Source organism: Callorhinchus milii, unplaced genomic scaffold, assembly GCF_018977255.1.
Source record: "Callorhinchus milii isolate IMCB2004 unplaced genomic scaffold, IMCB_Cmil_1.0 Scaffold4, whole genome shotgun sequence".
Lineage (NCBI taxonomy): Eukaryota > Metazoa > Chordata > Chondrichthyes > Chimaeriformes > Callorhinchidae > Callorhinchus > Callorhinchus milii.
This window is the reverse complement of record NW_024704745.1, coordinates 10,386,028-10,408,122: the sequence shown is the minus strand read 5'-3', so window position 1 is coordinate 10,408,122 and position 22,095 is coordinate 10,386,028. Positions and strand designations below refer to the sequence as shown.

General features: G+C 39.3%; 1 long non-coding RNA gene across 3 annotated transcripts in view; it reads right to left on the bottom strand.

Annotated features, from left to right (window-relative positions):
* Positions 1 to 2,680: 2,680 nt before the first annotated feature.
* LOC103180131 overlaps positions 2,681 to 22,095 on the bottom strand; it is a 33,843-nt gene continuing 14,428 nt past the window's right edge. For 2 of the 3 annotated variants that reach the window (XR_006085024.1, XR_488065.2), the window contains one exon: positions 2,681 to 3,475. This is a non-coding gene — a long non-coding RNA (uncharacterized LOC103180131). Of the gene's footprint in view, positions 3,476 to 8,595; positions 8,737 to 10,834; positions 11,172 to 22,095 lie in introns of all 3 variants that reach the window. The other variant, XR_006085023.1, reaches the window with a different exon arrangement.

Sequence of the window (22,095 nt, the reverse complement as noted above, 5' to 3'; positions counted from 1 at the left end):
CTTTTAGGAGATTCCGTTGCTATTACCCTTGACTCATACTTTCTATTATCAATTTGGTTAAAGGTGGTGCATGCAATATTCCTTAAATTAATATACATTAATAATAATGATAGCCTGAGCTTCTTGAAAAGACTCAATGTAAGATTAGTATGCTGAAGTGTTCACAAGAGTTTGCAAGAGAGGTTCGCATGAAGAAAGCCTTTTTGGCCCATTTGATCTCATCCTTTAGAACACCCATCCTATCATTCTCCCATTACAACACTAAGCATTTTTGTTTAAATAAATCTAACTTTCTAGCCTCAACCACCCTTTCTGCTAAGTGATTCCGTTTGTAAATTATCCTCTAAGTAAATCAGGAAGGAACATTTATTTTGGATATGTTTTCCATTTGTTCTGCACCTAAATCAGTTTCGTGGGATTGGAAATGTACCTTTTCATCATTTATATGATTTATTCTTTATTATGTAATCAGTATTATCAATATGCATCTGGCATAGCATTGAACCAAATAACTTCAATATGTCTTCCTGTATGTTCGCAAAACAAAGCAGAATGCATTGTATACAAATATAACATTCTCAAGAGTATTGTTCAATGCTGCTCATTTTTATAAGATTGATGTTTTCAACAACAAATTTATGAAGACAGAGCAGATAGGAAAAAGTCCAGATCTTGTTTTATGCTGGATTTCATATGCTTTACACAAGAAACAATTAACTAGCACATGTCACTCACAGACAAGAACAGTGTTTAATGGCTCTGAGCTATTGGTTTTGTTGTTTATTCTGATTTATATTACAAAAAACATCAAGCCTTTCAGAGACTGGGTATTGAACAACCAAAAAACTTAATAGTCTGTTTTTTATTTCCACTTAATTTCAGCAAATTATTTTTTTCTGCTGCAAGAGTACTCTGATGCATTGCTTCCAAACCACTATCAATGTGGTTCCTGAAACAGTTTTTAAGTTTGTTTGCTTCTAAAGTTGGTTAGCTGCTGTGTGAGTCTAACCTCCAGGATTTAAATTCTAGTACATTAATATGGTATTGCTGAATCATGTGTTAATTAGTTTTGTAGACATTTCCCAAACTGGAGATTAGGATTGTGATACTGCCTCCCTCAAATTACATCAAGTCCAATAATGCTTCAGGCAGTTTTGGTGGGTGGAGATAGGTGGTGGAATGGGTAGGAAATAAATATCACCAGACATCACAATGTTCTGTGATATGACAATTCTCATTGGTGTTAATCGTCATGATGACACGTGGAAGCTTTGCTTCTTTCTAAAAATATTTATTTAAAAAAAAACGTAATCCAAGGCACCTATTAATCTAACATTACAGAGATGAACATTGTACAGTATTTAGCTGTATACTTGTTCCAATTGCTCTAATCCCTTCCCAGTCCCTTTTTACACAGAACTCACAAATCAACACTGGTAATGAATTTCAAAAATGTTGAAATTTCCCTACGATGAATGGGTGTATTTTTATTCAAGGATCAATCCAGGGGTGCCCAATCATAGATGAGCCATATCTTCTCCACATTGTGCTATTTTTACACTGAATATCCCTCAAATCCTTCAACAAAATCAGAGCTGCTGTAAAGACCCACCCACTGGCAAAGGATATCCTGTGAATGGAACATGTGTACCCAGATTGAATTTTGAACACACATCTGGTTTTCTAGCACTGTAAGAGTTTAAATTTCCCACTTATTATAGCTTGGTTGAGAATTTTGGCTCAAAGAGGCATATTTTATCATTCATTTATAAGCCAAGATTCTGTGGAAAGTTTTGCTGTGCCACTGTGGGGTTTGTAGAGTAGTTACAGTGCCCAAGTTGACAACCGCAGCACTTCTCAATGACCAGTCTAAGGACTGATGCAGATCTGTGACAATGTCATGCCAGAGACCTCCTTAGCTTAGTGGTTGGAGCACTTGCCTTGCAAGTGGGAGGACCTGGATCTGATTCCTGGCACGGCGACACATTGGGCACGTTTCCTTAATCAACACACGTGTTTACCTAGCGGTAAGTAGGAACCCAGTTGTTAGTGATTGGTGGAGCGCTTTTCTGGCGGTAACAATCCCTTCAAAATAAATATTAATAATTTGGTCACGACTGTTTGTGGGACACTGCTGTGCACAACTGGCTGCTACATTTCGCCCACAAAATATACAGTCAATTCACTTTACAATATATTCTGTGAAGCGATTTAAGATGCATCGAAGATGTGATAAGGTGCTGTATCAAATGCAAGGATTATTATTGAGCAATCTAACAGACTTATTTACTGATGGTGCACCACATTTTAAGAAGCAACTGAGCCGATCCCTGATATCAAATGGTTGAGAAACACATGGCCGCAGTAATGTTATGCTTCCCAGAAACCAGTAGAAGGGTTAAGAAGAAGTGGCATCCCAATTTCACTGGCAATGTGTTTGGATTCGGTAGCTGCTTTCTCCAGTTCAGCAATGCAGGATTCACAACATTTGGAGAGGATTTTGTTTCTGGTGTCTTTTTTAAAAGTCTTGAAGGATTTTTAATCAAGGAATCCACACAAATCCGCACCGGAGTGTCAGGAGGACAACGAGTTCAGATTCTTAGGAGTGTCTTGAACACACAAATTACTAATCCAAAAAGCAGGAATGCTACCAACTGTGCCAAAAAGAATCCTGAAAGAATTGAAACTTTGGAAAGAAGTTTACTGAACACAGTACATTTTTAGTCATCAATACAAAAAATGTGTATCACCTGGGTATCAAAATGCCTGGATTAAGAGTAAAATAACCCAAAGATAAATGAAGTACCTCACATAACAGGATCCCATAAGTCTCTCGTGTTAACACAGGCTGCACAGCAATTCTTCACCATTTGGGAGAAGGGGAAGGCTCCAGTCGGAGAATGGGAATTGTGTTCTACAGCAGCCCTTCAATTCTTTCCCCACAAGATTTTCTCATAAAAAATGTTTTAAATAAAAAAACAAAGCTAAGTTTCTCTTACCAAGTTGTAGAGCATAGTAACTTACAATGATGTTATTTATTCAGAATGTATTGTATGTGAAAAATTATAAAAAGTTCAATACTGAATTTTTCCACACCGTATATTTCCCCATGGGTTTGGGCTGGTTGGCTATTAGAAATGAGGACACATCATTGTTTCAGCATCAATCTCCCCATGCACAGCAGCCAACCAATCTTAAAGACCTAATGGCAATGAAACTTGAAGTATTTCTCAATTCTCTTATACTGCATATAAGAATAAATCCTGCATTAACGTGGACTAAATGATGTGAAAAAGAGTTAAACTTCTTGTAATAGGTTAAAAATTAATATTTCAAAAGGAAAAATTAACACTAAGGCCTAAAATTCTATCCCACTGATGCCAACAGTGGCAATTGAGTTCCTTTGTTTTTAGGGGTTTTGGTGCTCTAGCCTTCAGCTCACTTCTGAAGGAGTCCAGGGTATCAGCTGACTAGTCTGCAAGAAAAAAAGTGGAACACATTAAACACATTGATCAGGCATTAGATCTTTAACCCACTCATCAAACAGTAATAATCTTTGCATTTGTTAAAATAATAATCCTTGCATATGATATAGCGCCATTCACTTCAGGTGGACTGTGGACTTTATGGGAAAATGTGGCATTTGCCAATGTGCCCATTTGCACACAGCAACATCCCACAAACAGCCACAAAGTGAATAACCAATTTTATCTGGAGTATTTGGAGGGCAGGTCATTGTAAGAAATTCCTTTTTGTTTTCAAATTGTGCCATGGTATCTTTACTTCTACCTCTGCGACTTCCTTACCCCCTACCAACCCGACCGCTCCCCCGCTCAGCCGGCTCCGGCCTGCTCCACGTCCCCCGACCCACCATTGGCGGGAGAGCCTTCAGACGCTCTGGAATTCCATCCCCAATCACTCCACCTCACCCCCTCCTTAGTCTCCTTCAAGTCCTGCCTCAAGACCCTCCTCTTCGACCATGCCATTGGCCACCCCGTTCCCCTCCCTTCTCTCCCCCTGACCCCAGCTTGGGTCTGAAATGCTATACAATGTCCAGCGCTTTGGGACGTCCTCCCGACGTGAAAAGGCGCAATACAAATGTAATCTTGTTGTCTACCTGCAAAAATGGATCTTGGGTTAAAATCCATTGAAGGAAGCCACCTTTGACAATGAGGCCCTCCCCCGGTACTGCACTGGAGTAACAGCCTAGACTGCAAGCTCAAAGTCCTGACATTGGTTTGAAACTACAATCTTCTGACTCGGAGGCAAGAATGCTACCAGCTGAGCCAGGCTGACACTAAACCTGAAACTCAGAAAGAGTAGGACAGCAAGGTCCCAAACATCCACAAAGTCATAAACTCACTTCTCTTTTCATATAGTGTTGTGAGATGATAATAATCCTTGCATTTGAAAATAATCCTTGCAATAATGTCTCAAAGCATTTGTGAAGGGTAGAGACTGTGTATTTGTGGAACACCTTTAATGTCCATCTTAACTGGCAGCTTCTGAAATATAATTTTTTATAAAAGGAATCATAATAATTATTTATGCATTACCGGAAATGCATTGCCTGAAAGGGTGGTGGAAGCCAATTTGTTAACAACTTTTAAGAGAGAAGTAGATAATTATTTGGTGAGGACAAGTTTGCAGGGCTATGCAGAGAGCATGGGGGAGTGCGATTGATTTGGATAGCTCTTCTCAAAGAGCCGGCACAGACACAATGATCCAAATGGCCTCCTTCTATGCTGTACAATTCTACGAAAAGAAGAATTTTTCTATTAACAAAAATACTGAAAGAAATGTCCAGAGTTAACATATTCTGATGAAGCAGACTGCATAAAGGGAGAATCTTGGCAAGAAGCAGATAAACAAACTGGTAATGTAAACCCCGTTCACAAAAAAAGTGCTAGGGTTAGTGCTAGAAGGTTGACTGATGTAAATGTTTAACAGCCATTAGTACTTTGAAGTAAGTCCACTAAAGACGTGTTAGTGTTTAATGATAATCTGCTCTACAGATCACCTACAGATTCACAATGTCACGTTTCCTTTTCTCTCCTTAAATGTTATGGTTATTTTACAGCTCTGCAAATTAACTGCAGTGGCACTAACACCAAAGATAATGCCTGGATGATCAGCAGGGGGGCAAATTCCTCCCCTCCTCCAGCCACAGCTAAACAATGTTTATCTCAGTCTCATGCTTTTCTGACCACAACTAAGACGAGAGCCATGTATTGGCAACTATTCAATGTATTATTTCATATCAGAACTTGAGCTCATGACAATTGAAGGGCATGAAAGATAAGAGTGTAAAAATGTTGTACTTTGGAACTGGACAATTGGACCACAATGATTTTTTCCGGTCTTGGACATTCTTAGGTAACTAATGTAAAACAACTAATTAGATTTAAGACTGTTCAAAATTATGAGCGGTTCTAATAGAGTATATAGGGAGAAACTGTTTCCTCTAGTGGGTGGGTCGATAACCAGAGGACACAGATTTAAGATAATTCGCAAAAGAACCAGAGGGGAGACGAGGAGAATTTTCGTTACTTAAGAGAGTTGTTACGATCTGGAATGCACTACCTGAAAGGATGGTGGAAGCAAATTTGATAATAGAATTGAAAAGGAAAAATTTCCAGGGCTATGAGATAAGAGCAAAGAGCCGGCACAGGCACAGTGGGCTGAATGGCCCCCTTCTGTGCTGGAAGATTTCATGATTTTAACTCAACAACAACAATTTGCACTTATATAGCGTCCTCCATGTTGGGTAGCGTCTCAGAGTGCTTAACAGTGGCAGAGCCTGGCTCATTTGATTTTAGCTATTTGTTGCAGATGTTAGTCAGGTTTGGAGCAATTCCTGACAGGATTGGTTAACCATAACCTTAAGTAGTAAATAAAATCCCCTCTGAAGCAACAAGGCCAACAACTGAGCTAATTGTTTCAGATCTCAACACCATTAATATAACCACTATACCTGTGACAGCCAAAGTCACAGCTGTTTAGAACTGTGTTCACACGGTCATTCCTAGCTCCTGGTGGAGATCATGTTACCATTGCTCATAGCACAGAGTCAAGATGTTTACAGGAAGCAATTGAAGCTTTCATCGTGCATTCTTCATGCTTCATTTGTTTTTTCTAGAAATGATCAACGATTGCCACGACAGCAAAATTTGACATATAGTAAGAATTCAAAACATTTTGACTTTACACAAATCGTTCTAACATAAGAAAACTGGAATGGGAGTAGGACACTCTGCCCGTCAACCCTGTTCCACCATTTTGTTAACATGGTATATCTTTTAATCCCATTTCCCTGCCCTGTCCTCCTGATCCTTTAATACCCTTAGGCCTTCCGGCAGAGTGTATTGTACACTATTGCAACCCACTGTGAGAAGAACTATCTTCTGATTTCATAGCTTTGCTCTGAGTTCAGCTCAGAGACCAGCTAACTTTGCACACATTACAGATCCTACCCATAAGTGGAAAATCGACTTGGAAATGAAGATTAAATGTAAGATTGTTCTCTAAAATTCACCTCAGGCCCCTAATTTTATTAAGGTGAGGAACTTCCTCTCCTTCTCCTCAGTGAAGCTCTCTATATTCCTGAATTCCAGTTCCCAGTATTATTTTCCAGGTCAAAATACTTGTATTTTTTTTACACTCTTTGCTTCTTATGTATTCAAAACATTTTATTCCCACAAATATTGCCAGTAGTATTAAATCCAATGTGTCCCTCGTCTTCTCTGATTGTTTCCCCTCCCACCACCACCCCCATCCATTTGTTTGCAATTCACCCAATGCTCCTCCCTCCCTGACTTATCAATTTTCATTGGTACAAGTGAAAAGGATACAGGATCCATTTCTAATGGAATTCATGAACATTTTTCAGAATAAATCCCTACATGGTGCTTATTTTCTTGTTCACAACGTAAACAGTCACTGCATATTATCGTCATGCAGTGCATTTCAGTTGGGTGACATCAAAAAGATGTCATCACTATTGGAAGCAGCTTGGCCGTTTCAAGTCTGTGTGCCTGCACAGATTGTTTCAAAATGCAGAATCATCTGATCGATTAGTGCAGTAGAATTTTTTCTGCAAATCCTTTGCAGATCTGCAAGTGACCAATGTCTCTATCGCAGGCATCTGACACATAGAAGGTCTAAAAGCACTTACAGACAGCCTCTTCCACAGAAACACCACAGTGGATGCATACAAAGAGCTTAATAGCAATTAGCAAGGTAGAGTTTAGAAGGCTAATAGTTGTAAATACAAAATTAAAACAAATCATTGCAAAATCACATACAAATAATAAGCACTTAACATAATTCTAAAGGCCTCGGGGAAATGGGTTCAGTGTCAAGTCTCAGATAGTTGGTACGGCTGTATATTCAAAATGAAACTCCCTCTGAGAAATTGCCAAGTAAAATTTTTAAAAAAGGGGCTGGAAAACATTTAGCAACAGATCCATTCTTTTAATTATCATCTTGAAATAGTTTGAAACGTATTTTCACTGAAACATTCAATGAAAATGATTTGAAGCTTTCATGCTTCATTCATCTTTCCAGAAATGATCAACAATTGCCAGGGCAAATCCATTTGTAGCGATTAAATAATTATTTGGGACAAAGCCAATGAGTCCTTTTTGGAGAGGTCCAAATACAAAAGATCGGCTTTTAAAAATATATTTTCTGACAGGTGAAGCTTGAACAATAAATGCCTGTAAAAGTCATTTTTTATAAATGCCCAATAAAAGGGCATTGCAGTTTCATTTCTGAAGAAGTTTACAACTGTGATTGCAAAGCAATGTAGCAGCTCCATTCATGAGAATAATGCATGTGAGCTAGACTAACACATGAGTACAACACTGAGCAGAGGTTCTGTGGGCAGTGGGACACCTTGAACAGGTAAGGCAGAGCTCGGGCTTGTGTCACCTGCACCAATTAAGGTAAATATTGACACTTATTGGACTGCTTATAGCAGGAAGAGCAGATAACAAAGTGACTAAATGAACTGTCCAGAATTTTATAAAATGTTACAGCATGGAAACAGGCCATTTAGCCCAACTAGTCCATGTCGGTGTTTGTACTCACACATGGCTCCACCCTGCCAGCAGAGAGGAAGCCAAGCTGAATGGACCTTGGTCTTCTTTTGCCTAGAAAATTCTTACGTTCTTACACTCTTAAGTGCATGTTTGTAGACATCAGAGGGCTGAAATTCTGGTTGAAATTACATGTAAGCAACATTGATGGTGTTCGCCTCCAGTGAGATTTGCCACTATAATTGTGCATTGTCAAAGTTGGTACAGAGCACCAGGTGGAATTTCGGCCACAGTTCGGCCATCAGATACTACAGGTAGCCTGGCACTCACTCTCTAAGAAACAATGGGCATGTACACAATGTATTAAAGGACAGTACGGTATAAGACAATGATTTCACAGTGACCTGAAAATCAGAAACAAAACATAGATACAACAATTTATATAGCCTCCTTCACGCGGAGTAACGTCCCGGAGCGCTTCATGATATTGAACAGTCACTACACTTCAAAGTAACTCATCTGAAGTATTTGGAGACATTTCGAGATAATAACGTACAGTATCAAATGTACATTTATTATTCAAATCATCTTTTCAGCTGCTTAGTTAATGTTCTGTTTTCTCCATTTGTGGAAATCCGTCTTCTGCAATTTTTCAGCGCTCCGAGATGCTATCCGCGATGTACCAGTGTGAAGGACACTATATAAATGCAAATTATTGTATTTTAGTGCAGATTTTTGCATTTTGGTGATGATTCAACATTTGTAATACAAACATTCTAAACGTCTTCTAGATTCATATTATCCATATTCATGTTTTGATTGATTTTGGTCGAGCACCCTCCCCTCAGTAATATATAATGGTTTCCGTGTCAATGCAGGAGGTGAAATGACCTGAATAATATAAAGCCGGAGGAAGCATTTACTGTATCTCTATCAGAAACAGGATCTATTGGTCACTAGGTGGTGCTAAAGCTTCACCTCATTGCAATCTTCCTTCCTATTTTATTATAATCCAATTACTGATTTCAATTTTGAATGCGCTCACAATGTAATTGAAGCTTTCATTAGTTGGTAATTGATAGAAACAATTACTGTGACCTGACTACAAAGATTATGACACGAAAAACTGCCGTAGAGCATATGGGTGGATTTAGGACCACAGATAACCATATTAAAGAATAAGTGTAATATTAATATCAGGCAGTGCAATGTGCTAATTGCATTTTTCACCATAGTTTTGTTCCTGTACATAATATGCTATTTTCTGAAATGGCAGTGCAGGTGAGGTGACCTGTTCTTAGGCCATCCTTGAACAACCTGAGGGGGGCACATAGGAAATGTTGGTATGATTTTCACTGTTTTGCACTCATTCTGAGGGATGTGTTGGCCACAATTAGGAAATGCCTGCATGTGGATATCGATAGAGTGCAAATTTATTTGGGGAGGACATCCCGAGATGTCCCATCACAGACATAAAGCCACACACACACACAATGTTGGTTTAACTTATGACACCATATGCACTGAAACCAGAACAATGTAGAAAAGATCAACGTGGACACTTATGCACTGATGATGCACATTCACACTGTGATAATGATAATCCTTGCATTTGATATGGTGCCGTATCATGTTTTCGAGGCGTCTCAAAAGGCTTCACAGAATATACTGTAAAGTGAATTGACTATATTTTGTGGGAGAAACATGTCAGCCATTGTGCACGGCAGTGTCCCATAGTTGTGGATTGTATGACCAATTTATTTGTGACCGCTGTATTCTATTTCCTTTTAAATTTTCTCCACCAACGTGAGAGTCAGGGAGGATGAAGGCAATTTGCGCTTTACCAATGTTCTTCCTTTTTCAGTTAGCGAGACAAATTTATATTAGGGTGATATGGATATTTCATTTTTATTTTGAACAGACAGGACAAATTTCTTACCCAAAGAGGGAGAAATCAGCCATGATTTGCACTTCTGATTGTTATCGAGTGACCTACCTGTTCCCTTGCACTGTCTCAGTCATGCCATGAAAATAGTTAATCTCAAGCTAAACTAATTTTCTTGTTGTATAAAAACATAGCAAGAAAAAATATATTTTACATATTTTCAGACACCCTATCAGAATTCTACTGCTGGTAACTGCAAAACGTATTCATGTGTGACAGACAGAGCCAAGTTATCATTTACACTGAATATATAATACTTGAGGACTGCAGAATGCTAGTTTACTCCCCATCGTGAAAAAATATCTGCGCAGTTGACCCATGACCATCATTCACTAAAATAAGCTGGAGCTTTTCAACCCTGAAAAGAGTCATCTCAGAGGAAACCTTATTGAGGTATTCTGTATCAATGCTAAATGCATTCAGAAAGTGAACCAGAATCATACATTTACACCTGCCAAGGCAGCAGGACAGGAGGGCACAGGTTTGGTGTTGTGAAGGTCAATTTTAAGGGTCAATTTTAGGTTAAGCACCAGGAAGTATTTATTTACACATAAGGTAATTAAAGGCTGGAACAAATTACCAGGCAGGGTGATTGAGGCCAGAATGTTTCACTCATTTAAGAAACTTGTTTATGTTGTAATGAGAGGATGGTAAGGGAGGTATTCGGAAAGGATGAGATCATAGGAGTGAACAATACAATATACAGTATATTAGTTATCACCAGCCATATCAAATCTCATATTCAACTTTCCACCCCATAAGTACTTAGCCAGTGGTTAATGATAATAAGTAATTAGGTGTAATTATTGTAATTAGAATGTATAAATGAGGTAGAGTGCACATTTCACACCTTAGTGTAGTGTTGAGAGGTTCTGCATTGTCAGCGACGACTTCTTTCAGAGGAGACGTTAAATTCAGATCCAATGACAATATTGGAAAGAAAAGTCAAGTTGGACTCAGTGGCCTGGCCAGCAATCCTTGACACCAAATTGGTTGTTCACTTCATGGCTATGGTATCGTGCTGTGTGCAAAATGGTTGCCATGCTGGCCTATAAAACCAGTCACTGCACTCAATTACCCACAGTACCACTTGCTGGATTCTTGCTGTCTTTTTTTCATCCAGTGCTGTGATTTTCTCTGATGCTTTTGGGCACTGATATACAAAATTGTGAGATCTCAAGATCGTGCTGAAAATGATTCAGAAGGGCACAAATATTAGATATCGGATGATATACTCGCTCAATATATACCGACTGAAATATTTCAGTGATCAAGTGCTCATTGTGCGTCAACGAATCTGCAGTAATTTGCTAAATCAATAATTCTTCAGTCTACAGCATCAGATCACTGAAGTATAACATTAAATCTGCTGTCTGAAAAAAACACTGGACAATGGAATGAAACCGTCCCACAGACTCCAATCTCAGCATCACATGTTAGTTATAAGCTTTACTGATGACACTGTTTATGAATTACTAGAACCATCTGAATTACTTCATGAGATCATTGCACTGTTGCTGCTTGCTGGTTCAATGGGCAGATGAATCGCATAGCACTAAGCCATACAGACAAGGGAGATCCTGGGTTTGTGGCAACTTGTGCCACAGCGCAGTTTACTGGGTCAGGAATGGCCTCACTCCAATTGGCTTCTGTCCTTCTGGGCTGAGAAATCAAGGAGGGAGAAATTAGCCATGATTTCCACTTCTGATTGCTATTGAGTGACCTCAGATGGATATACATGTGGTGTTTTGGACAGCTGGGGGGTGTTGGACAGGATCTGAAAGGGTTGGACAGGATCTGAAAGGGTGCACTTTCACAGGGAAATAACCTGTGGGCTCTATGTTAGAAGTGGAAACTGTATCGCAACATGGGTCAGCCTTCAGAAAAGGACAAAAAGAAATTCAGATTAGAGAGTACAGAACAGACCTGATCTGTAATCATTTCCAGCTTTTTGTTTATTCTTTTTAACAACACTTGTCTCAGTTAATAATTCAATAGTTTTGAAAAATAATGATTGATAAGAGTCAAGTGATCTAAAAACTGAATCATGTCATTGAAAAGGCAGAACCTGACCGTGTGTTTATTGACTCACAGGTTCATTCTTGTGAAGTGACTCTGGTTGCTGTCTGTGTACAAATCATTTCTGGGAAATTTGAGCTCACAATATCTAGAGAATGAATCACTAGAGAGGCTGCACCCACGCCAAAGAGCAAGAGGAGCCTCATCAACCTACTATCCACTCATGGAGACCTAGTTCAATTTTGATTAATGGAGGAGACTGAGAAGCCTCATTAAATTAACTAGATATTTACCCCATTAACTTCTTCCTTGTAAAAAATCTATTTGTTTATTCATAACTAAATATTGTAGTATATTTATCAAATGTGATAAATAGATGGTTTTGGCTGAGAAGAATTTCTGTTAACAGGTTTTTGTCAGTTAATAAATCGCATTGATTGGTCTAACAGTGTCTCTTGTTGGTATATATTGACTGTAGACAGTTATTTATACAGTGGTGGTATGAGACCAGACTAGAAAGGTAGACTGTGTTGAAACATTCTGATGAACTTCCCCTACTTGGTAATCTAGAGGGAACAGCACTAGCTGTACAAATGGTTATAAATTAGGAGTCTTACATCTATTCCTGTTCGCCTGCTGTGGTTGTAATGAGCTCTGTCATTCCATCCAAAGAGGAATGGAAATGAAGAAGGCTATTGTGCCTCACTGAGGTTATCCTTCCTGAGTTTCAGCTATGGAAAGGAAAGGCTGTCCTTCCATCCTGTCAGAAAACAAGGTGAAAGCAAAGGAAGAAATAAAATAGCAAAGAAAACAACAGTTTTTTTTTGTTCTGCGGATCATTTCAGTTTAGAGGATTTCCACATACACAATTGTTAACGTTTCCATGATTGGTCTGAAGAGCAATTCAAATGATGACACATAGACCTTAGCAAATTAGAAAGCTTAAAGATTGTCAGCCGAGAGCGCCCTCCGGTGGTCAATTGTGTAAAGGCATCACCCAATGAAGAACTTAGCCAGAGACCAGAAGGTCACCGGATCTCATCTGGGACAAGAGACATTACAATTGGCCTCAGGGTCTCTGAATTACTGAGGGTAACAGCAGCCAAGGTTTATTCTTCTGTGATTAATATACAAAGACTCGTACTGCAGATTAACTCGTTTGCACATTGAGCAAGGACAGCATTGGGTTGAACTGTCGAATACCCTTCTGATACTGACTGTCAAGCCTCACAGATAAAGAGTGGCCTCTTTGACAAGGTATCAAAGGGAAGTTAGACCATGGAACTTTAGCCAGCAGAAAGGAAGAAATTGGAGAAAACTGGCATTAAACAATGACAAAAAAGATTGTCAGTATGCTGACAGAGTGGACAATGATTTAACGGAGTAATTTCACCACTGTAGAGAACCAGCCAGCCAACCAATCTCACTTGAAACAAATTTGTTAGCTGACACCTACTAAGTCTATTAATACAACTTGCCTTGCTTGTCAGTTTCATTCTCCAGCTCTCCAAACTCTGCCTCGGGCTCAACAAGACCAAACAGGAAATACAAATCTTTATTCTGTTTTATACTAAATTCCACGTTGAAAAATTCATGCAGAATAAGTGATATGTATCAAGGCTGTCAGATTGACTGGCCATCAGTGACTCCACCTATGGCATACTGGAACTCTTTATTACCTCAGGGAATGGAGCATTTCCAATGTCCACCTCTTCATAACATGAAAGTAACACAGCCAATCTACATTAGAATTAGCTGAAAGAGAGAGGATCAGGAACATATGAGAACTATTTTATATGGCACTGACTAATAAAAATTCAAAATAATTCAAGATCTTAGTTTGAAAGGTCATGATAAGTAATTCAGAAATTAATGGATTTTTTGCTTGTGCAGAGTCAACTCCCTCAAGTTTAAGTTACTGGTCTACATATCAGAGTACATCAACAACAATTGCATTTATACAGTGCCTTTCTCGTCAGGACGTCCCAAGGCGCTGGACAGTGAAACCAGAGCTGGGGGTTGGAATCATGAGGGTGGAGGGCAAGGGGGGGTTGGGAGGGTTACCAAAGACACAGTCGAAGAGGAAGGTCTTGAGATGGGCCTTGAAGGAGCCAAGGGAGGGGACGAGGCAGAGGGGTTCCTAGATGGAGTTTCAGAGGGTGAGGGCAGGAAGACTGCAGTCTCTCTGCAGATGGTGGAGCAGGGAGGACGGGGACATGGAGAAGGCCAGCGCCTGCTGAGCAAGACATACATATATATATATATATATATATACTTACACATATCCCACCAATCACAAGATGAGTTTACACAATCTGTCTCTCCTGCAGTTTCAAAGCATCATCTCGGATTCTAAATCACTCAGCAGAGATTATGTCACTATCTATAAATCTAAAAAGAGACAGCTTCGAGTGTAAAGCACGGAAGCCGCTGCACGAAGGAATTGTGGAGATCAGATTGATTCTCTGCCGCAATACAATGCCTCCAGCCCACCATTAACTCCACACTCACTTGATATTCTTTGATAATTATAGGACATATTTAATATTATTCACGTTCGTTCTTTACCTCCACTACTCATCGATAGATGTCCCTAACGATCTGTAAATCTACTGATGACACAAGCCGTATTACATTCTATTTAATCTTTTTTTTCACATCTAATCCCAATTCTAATCATAGCAAAAAGAAGTGACATCACAGTACTGTGGCAGATAGATCGACAGTACACAGAAACACCTGCAGCATATAATAGAAGACATTCAGTTTAAAATCTATTTGGTTATTTAATCCCTGATGAAGCAGCCCGGAGGTGTGCAAGGATCCCTCCCTGTTGATTTCAGTTTGAAATCCACATGTTGCTGACTCCTTGCTGGATCACACTTGCCTTCAGACAGCAGCACTATTTGGACACCTCAACCCTTCTTATAAATTGATGCAGCACATCACACCAACAGCTTTGAAAGGTACAGATTTTACAAAGAGAATATTCCTTTTTAACCATAGGTTAGACTAACTTGATGAGAAAATGAAATGAAAATTGTGATGTTTATGAAGATGGTAACACTAGCAATAATGACTTCGGGACTAAGTTTTGTGTCAAGGGTAGAGGTGTTTGTTTATTAAACAACTGGATATTGCAGAGTTTCTTAACAGATTCAATAAGATATACATGGGTATTATTATATTATTATCCTTGCATTTGATATACCGCTTTTCACATCTTCTAGACGTCTCAAAGTGCTGCACAGAATATAGTGTAAAGTTAATTGCCTGTATATTTGTGGGCGAAACATGGCAGCCAATTGCGCACAGCAGTGTCCCACAAACAGTCATGGATTGAAGTGACCAATTTATTATTTTTTTTTGTTCTTGAGGGATTATTATCAGGTGTGTGGAGTAAGGAAACTTGCCCAAGGTTTCGTCTTGACCATAATCAAACCCAGGTCTCTTGCTTGCAAGGCGAGTGCTCTAACCACTGAGCTACAGGACTCCTATGTACTAATAGGGATCTCGCCGGTCTCCCCAGCTCCACTATTCAAAAAATCCAGCTCATTCAGAACTCTGCTGCCCGCATACTTACCCGGACCAAACTCCGTACCCTGATCTCACCAGTTCTGGCCAGGCTCCACTGGCTCCCCATCACCAAATGTTATCGACTTCAAGATCCTCACACTCGTGTTCAAATCCCTTCATTCCCTGGCACCTCCCTATCTCTCCGACCTTCTCACACCCCCAACTCAGCTGTTCCATTCACATCCATCTTACAAACTGAGCTAACAAGGATTTTTGAGCGAATGTATGGTTTACCTGTCTATAAAATCAGATGAGCCCTCATGGGCTCGTGGAGAGAAACAAGTTCTTCTGGAAGCAGAATCACAAGGATCACAGTGTAAAGTCCAACTGGGCCTACGTTTACTCTATCAATGGAGCATTTCAGAGTGCACAGAATTTGGCAAATTGTTGAGCTCTGCTGTAACTTTTAAGTCAATATTCTGTCTTTTTAGAAATAACTTACAGAATGCTATGTTGAGTAAATCTATATCCAAGTGGAATTTCTACCTAACAATCTATTAAGACACATCGGCACATCACAATCTTCACCTCAGTAGATCATTGGGCACAGCAGGAGAACAATGTCCACAGCTATAATATTTTAAAATATGCCTTGACTGCTTCTGTAATGTTTACCACACTGTGACCTTTAGTTAGACTTAACCTATACCAATATCAACGTACTGCACAACTAATCTGACCATCAATAATTCTACAAAACATAGACTTTGAAAACATTTGTCTCAGATTTCTTCAGTAGTTCAGTTGATCAATCCCTGGTTTGTGCTGAGTTAGTTGATCTCAGACAGGGCACTTGCCATCCAGGGCCTTATTGGAAGGTGCATATGTGTGTGGATGACAGCGAAGTCAGGAGTGGGCTGGGATGCGTTTCCTCTACAATCGTGTTGACTTCTGACAATCAGTGTCTAGACATGTATATGAAGAATGGATAACTACATTAATAAAATACCAGAGGGCACCCAGCTCTTGTGCAATTGGATCCTAGTTGGGAGTCAACATTTTGAGGAAAATAATTTGTTGGGAAAAAGCACATGCAGTTGCACACCACCAGGTGGTGAACCATACCATAAAGAGATATCTGTTCCATTCACATCAATCTTATAAACTGAGCTAACAAGGACTTTTGAGCGAATGTGTGGTTTATCTGTCTATAAAATCAGATGAGCCCTCATGCACTCGTGGAGAGAAACAAGTTCCACTGGAAGCAGAATCACAAGGACGTAGAAATATCTGATAACATCACAACAGAATGGGATGGAAGTACCTTCGTCATCACTTTCCCATCATGTTATTTGCAGGTGGATTCCTGTTGCTCAGTGGATAGAGCACTCGCCCCACAAGCGAGAGACCTGTTTGATTCCCAGCAGGGCGAAATGTTGGGAAAGTTTCCTTACTCCACACGCCTGTTTACCTAACAATAAGTAGGAACCTAGTTGTTTGTCATTGGCGCATTGCTTTTATGGGGGTAATAATTCCTTAAAAAAAATAAAGTGGTCACTTCAATCCACGACCAGTTGTCAGTCACTGCTTTGCGCAACTGGCTGCCACGTTTCGCCCACAAAATATACAGTCAATTCACTTTACAGTATATTCTGTGAAGCGCTTTTTTGAGATGTCTCAGCACCTTGGGACGTCCTCCTGACGTAAAAGGCGCTTTACAAATGTAATTTTGTTGTCGTCTCGAAGATGTGATAAGACGCTATATCAAATGCAAGGATTATCATCATTTCTTTGTTAAATACTGATGGCAATGTACGTTTCAAAGAAAAAAAATCTTTCTTTTATTGCCTTTTGATGTTTAATGATGGTGCTATACTATCAGCAAGTTGAAGTCCCAATTCAGTGCTCAGGGAGCCCGGTACTGTCCTTCGGCAGACGTTAAAGATCCAAAGGCAGTAATTGAAAAGTAGTTTCTACCAGTGTCCTGATCAACATTCTTCCAGATATTGTTATTTTTCACTTTTGTTTTCCACATCATGGCTGTTTGTGGAAAGTTTTTGTGCAAATTGGCTGCCACGTTCACCAACACATAGTAATTACACTACTCTACAACACTCTCTTCTCAAGTTTAGAAATTCCTGTTTTTAAAAAAATAACACTGTGCTTAAATTTAGGCTTAATTTAGAATCTGTTTCTTTTTAAAAGATGCGGAACCAAATAAAACATTTCCACAAGTTTTGCGCAATCTTACATTTTAAGACAAGATAGTCATTCAATCTAATACCAGCTACAATTTTAGGCTTCAGGATATCTCATTCCTTTTAATGTTCATGCCATCACTGTGCACGATCTAGGACTGCAAATCTGCCATCACAGTGGGTTTCTTTGATTACAGCAACAAAAATAGACTTCATTTTATTATTGAGCGACCAAACTAGTAAAACTGCTTATCGTCTAACTGCGGAGTGTGTATTCAATATCCCCTTGATCTATAATGAGGGAAGTGTGTAGTGACAGAGCACTTATCTGTTTTCTCGTGTGGATTAATGATGCTCATAAGAGATGTATGAATCTGCTCGTGAGTGGCATAATATCAGGAGGATGTGCTTATCTTTCCTGGTAGTCACGGGAGACTCACAAACCTGTTTATTGGCATTTGGATTGGATCTTCAGACTTGACTTTGCTACTCTCCAAATCCAATAAAGACTAACTTTTTTTTGTTTCTAATGTCTGTACCATCTGGTGTTCACTGACTTGTGTCATTGCCAGTCCTGTATTAAAATGACACCGTTATATGTGATGTTCTTTGTCTCTTGAGATAACATGACATTACTACTACTGCAACAGCTGCAATCACCTCCTGTGAGTCTAAGTGCATAAAGCTGGCTCTTTGCCTCAATATGTTCAGATCCAAGGCTGCCCACTGAATGTTCAAACTACTTTGGACAGACATCTCTGCATTTAAAGTTGTTCATAGTTAGGATGAGTTTTATGTGACTTTTTCTTACACATTAAAACTCAAAATGTCTTTGCAGGAAAAGCTTTGGCAAATTTAACTCTGAGGAATTAATGCCCCAAGCAAATGGTCATACAGAAACATGGAAGGATTTTAATTTCTAACTCATGGTCAAATAGACCCATATTGCTTTTAAAATTGGTGTATGTATGTACACCAGACAACTGCTTTGAAACAGATCTTTAAAGTGAAATGGGTTATTTAAACACAAGTTCTCATTGAACTTCTTAACTGCTGTGTGCAATTGGCTGCTGCGTTTTTCCCACAAAATACAGTCACTTCACTTCGCTGTGTATCCTGTGAAGTGCTTTGGGAAGTGCGTGGAGTCCTGTAGCTCAGTGGTTAGAGCACTCGCTTTGCAAGTGAGAGACCTGAGTTCAATTCCAGGCAGGTCAGGGTGAAACCTTGGGCAAGTTTCCTTACTCCACACGCCTAATAATAATCCCTCCAAAACCCAAAACAATAATAAATTGGTCATTTTCAATCTACGACTGTTTGTGGGACATTGCTGTGCGCAATTGGCTGCCGCGTTCGCCCACAAATATACAGTCAATTCACTTTACAGTGTGTCCTGTGAAGCGCTTTGGGACGTCCTCCCGATGTGAAAAGCGCTATATCAAATGCAAGGATTATTATTATTAACGATTCACAAGCATAAACCGAGTGTATGCAGATACATTAGACAGTTGCAATCCAGGGATAATTTTGAATATTTCAATGTTAATTTCAATGAAGAGGAATACACAAAAATGACTTTCTCACCTTGCCTATGGTGAAGTCTAAATATTTAAAGCAGCCAAGTCAAGGATGTTAATCCCAAAATGTCAGCCAACAATGATAGCAAGTGAGCTGTTGTAACCATTAGGATTAGTTTTTTTAAGATTAATAGTAGTTGTACATTGTTACATGCAAGGTTCAGCCAAATTAATTTAAAAAACTTTTGGATTGACCTACATGGGCTCCCAGGAGGAAACATTTTATGTTCAATGGTGCTTTTTCCAGCAACAAGGTGACATTTATGTTGCCATTTTTCAATTACCATTTTTCATCCCAATGTTTCCTTCAATTTGCAGGCATGTTAGGAAGCCGAATGAGCCAACACAGCAGGAGTGAGATAATACGTTTAATGGTTACTGATCCTAGTTTCTCTAGTAGGAATGTGAAAGGTGTCAGTAATGTAGAATGTGAGCACCAGAGTCATTTTCACTAGCACCGAGAGCACATAATTTATGTTAGTTTAGTGCTCGGAATGCCCCTGTAAATCCTCGCAGACACCATACACTATTTGCTTATTCACTCTAAATTTCTGCATTTTGACTCAATTCATAAAACTAATGTGACATCTGAACATCCTAACAGATGCTCCTATAATTGCAGCCAGAGCTGATAGATGCCTCACCTCTCATTGCCTATTATTATGAAATCTGGGGAACGAGATGACAACCACAGGTATTTATCTTCAGTGTCAACAGTTATCCCACCTCACAGTGCAAGCAACAATGAGGCAGCATATGAGACAGCATTTGTTTATGAATAGAACAGATATGTTTCATTTACTGGTATACAAATCACACTGGGGTCTAAAAAGTGGTATTTTCTGATGGGATTCCTTAAATGGGAAACTGGAAAGAAATTGGAGAACTCAGCTCTGACACAATCTCTGTTCAGAATGCACTTCTAATGTGCACTCCTAACAAGGAGCCACCGTTTGGATTCTTTGATAATGTTAGAAATCATCACATATTAGACTCCAGAGAGAAAATAATTACTTTGGGGAGCTAATACTGGAATACAGTAAATTTTGTGCATGAGTTTCTTCAAAATCTGGGTGAAGAGTAGGAACGATAGGAACAAAATCAGTGAATGTGTCTGTTTTGTGCATCTTTAAAATAAACTTGGTCTTGTAAAAAAAAATCTACTTTATGGATCCTAACTCACTAGGTCAAATGTGAACACTTTAAAATGATAATATTTGATGATATTTTAGAGCACATTGTTTCTATTTATTTCTGTACAAAAAGAATCAAACTTTCAATTTTAATTTAGAAGCTAGCTGGCTGGATAATTCTGTTAAATATTCTTAAAGGTATCTCAGCAGTTTTATTTTGGTCATCAGAAACCACATGCAGAACCCCATCACTATAAAGAGTATCCCAACCAAACTGAGAATTTCATGCAAACAACCTGCACATGGAAATTCCAAACATAACTTGTTGGAACAGGATGCGCTCTCTCTCCCTGGAGGGACATATCCCATTTACCTAATTTCGGAAAGTATTAGGCACAGATTAGCAAGAGCCAAAGCTTGGGGTTCTCAGAGTGTGTTTTGGGGTACTGCTGGATTCTAAGCTTAGCAGTTTAGCCTGACGCGATTGTGCATCATATTCACATTGGGATTCTGTGATGTACCCCCACCGAAGTGTACTCGATGTATTGAATCTTGGCTACTTGAAAAAGTGGTTTTGTATTATACTCCATGGCTGTCAATACTGTGAATTCTACCCTCTATTCCTGGACACTGTACTGCAGAAGCCATGTAGAGGCCAGTTAATGAAAAAGCAGAAACCATAGTTGGCACTACCATTGAAGGTACGTCAAGCCTCTCCTACAGTTGCATCTCAGTGCCTCCAGAAACAACAGCACTGCTACCGCCAGCAGCTGTAATTTCCAACTGAGCATAGTGCTGATGGCAGCAGAGGATCAGTTAGTGAAATGCAATGCTCAGGGCAAACAGTCTTATGTTTGATCGGGAGGTCAATGTCCAGCAGTGCACTGCGCTATCGTGTCAGCAGAACAATGGTTAGATTTAGTTTATTATCAATTATGCAAAGTACCTGGAATGCAGCAGACCTGAACTTTGAATAAATGTGGAAACTAAAGCTTCTTTCATCTCTGATACTGACTTCTTTTCAACTTCAAACTGCCAGGACTGGCTTCTTGCTTTTGGTCATCTTGCCTTTTCGCTAAATTTTACAATGTTTTTTTTCTAACTCGTAGCCTTTCCGGTGTGATGCCAGACCTGCTTTCAGCCTCCTGCCAAAGCTGCTTTGTGCCCATCTGCAAAGAGATGCAGAGGTCCAATGTAGACCACTCCTCTGGCAGCCCTCTGCTATCCAGATGTTTCCTTGATACATTTTCTTCATATATTTCCCCCTCTATTTTAGGAACATTCTTACCATATAGTTTCCTGTAAAAAAATGTACGCGTAAACACAACAAAAAACATATTAAAGAACAATTGAGAGAGATCTCATTTGAAAAAAGGGGGATTACTTTTGTTTAAAACACAGAGGGCTATTAGAATATGGAATGCTTTACCATAAATAGTTATTTGTAAGACACGTCCAAACAGCATTTAAAATGATTGCTTGAAAGAAAATAAAAGTACAATTACAAAGAAAAAGCATAGGGGAATGAGAATAGAGTGAATTGCTACAGTGGAACAGAAGGCAGCACCACAAACATGTTAAGCTGATTGGCCTATTTCTGAGTTGTAAAAGTTATAAGAATCCTTACATTCGGAATAGTGCCTTTCATGTCAGGACGGTGTTCCAAAGTGC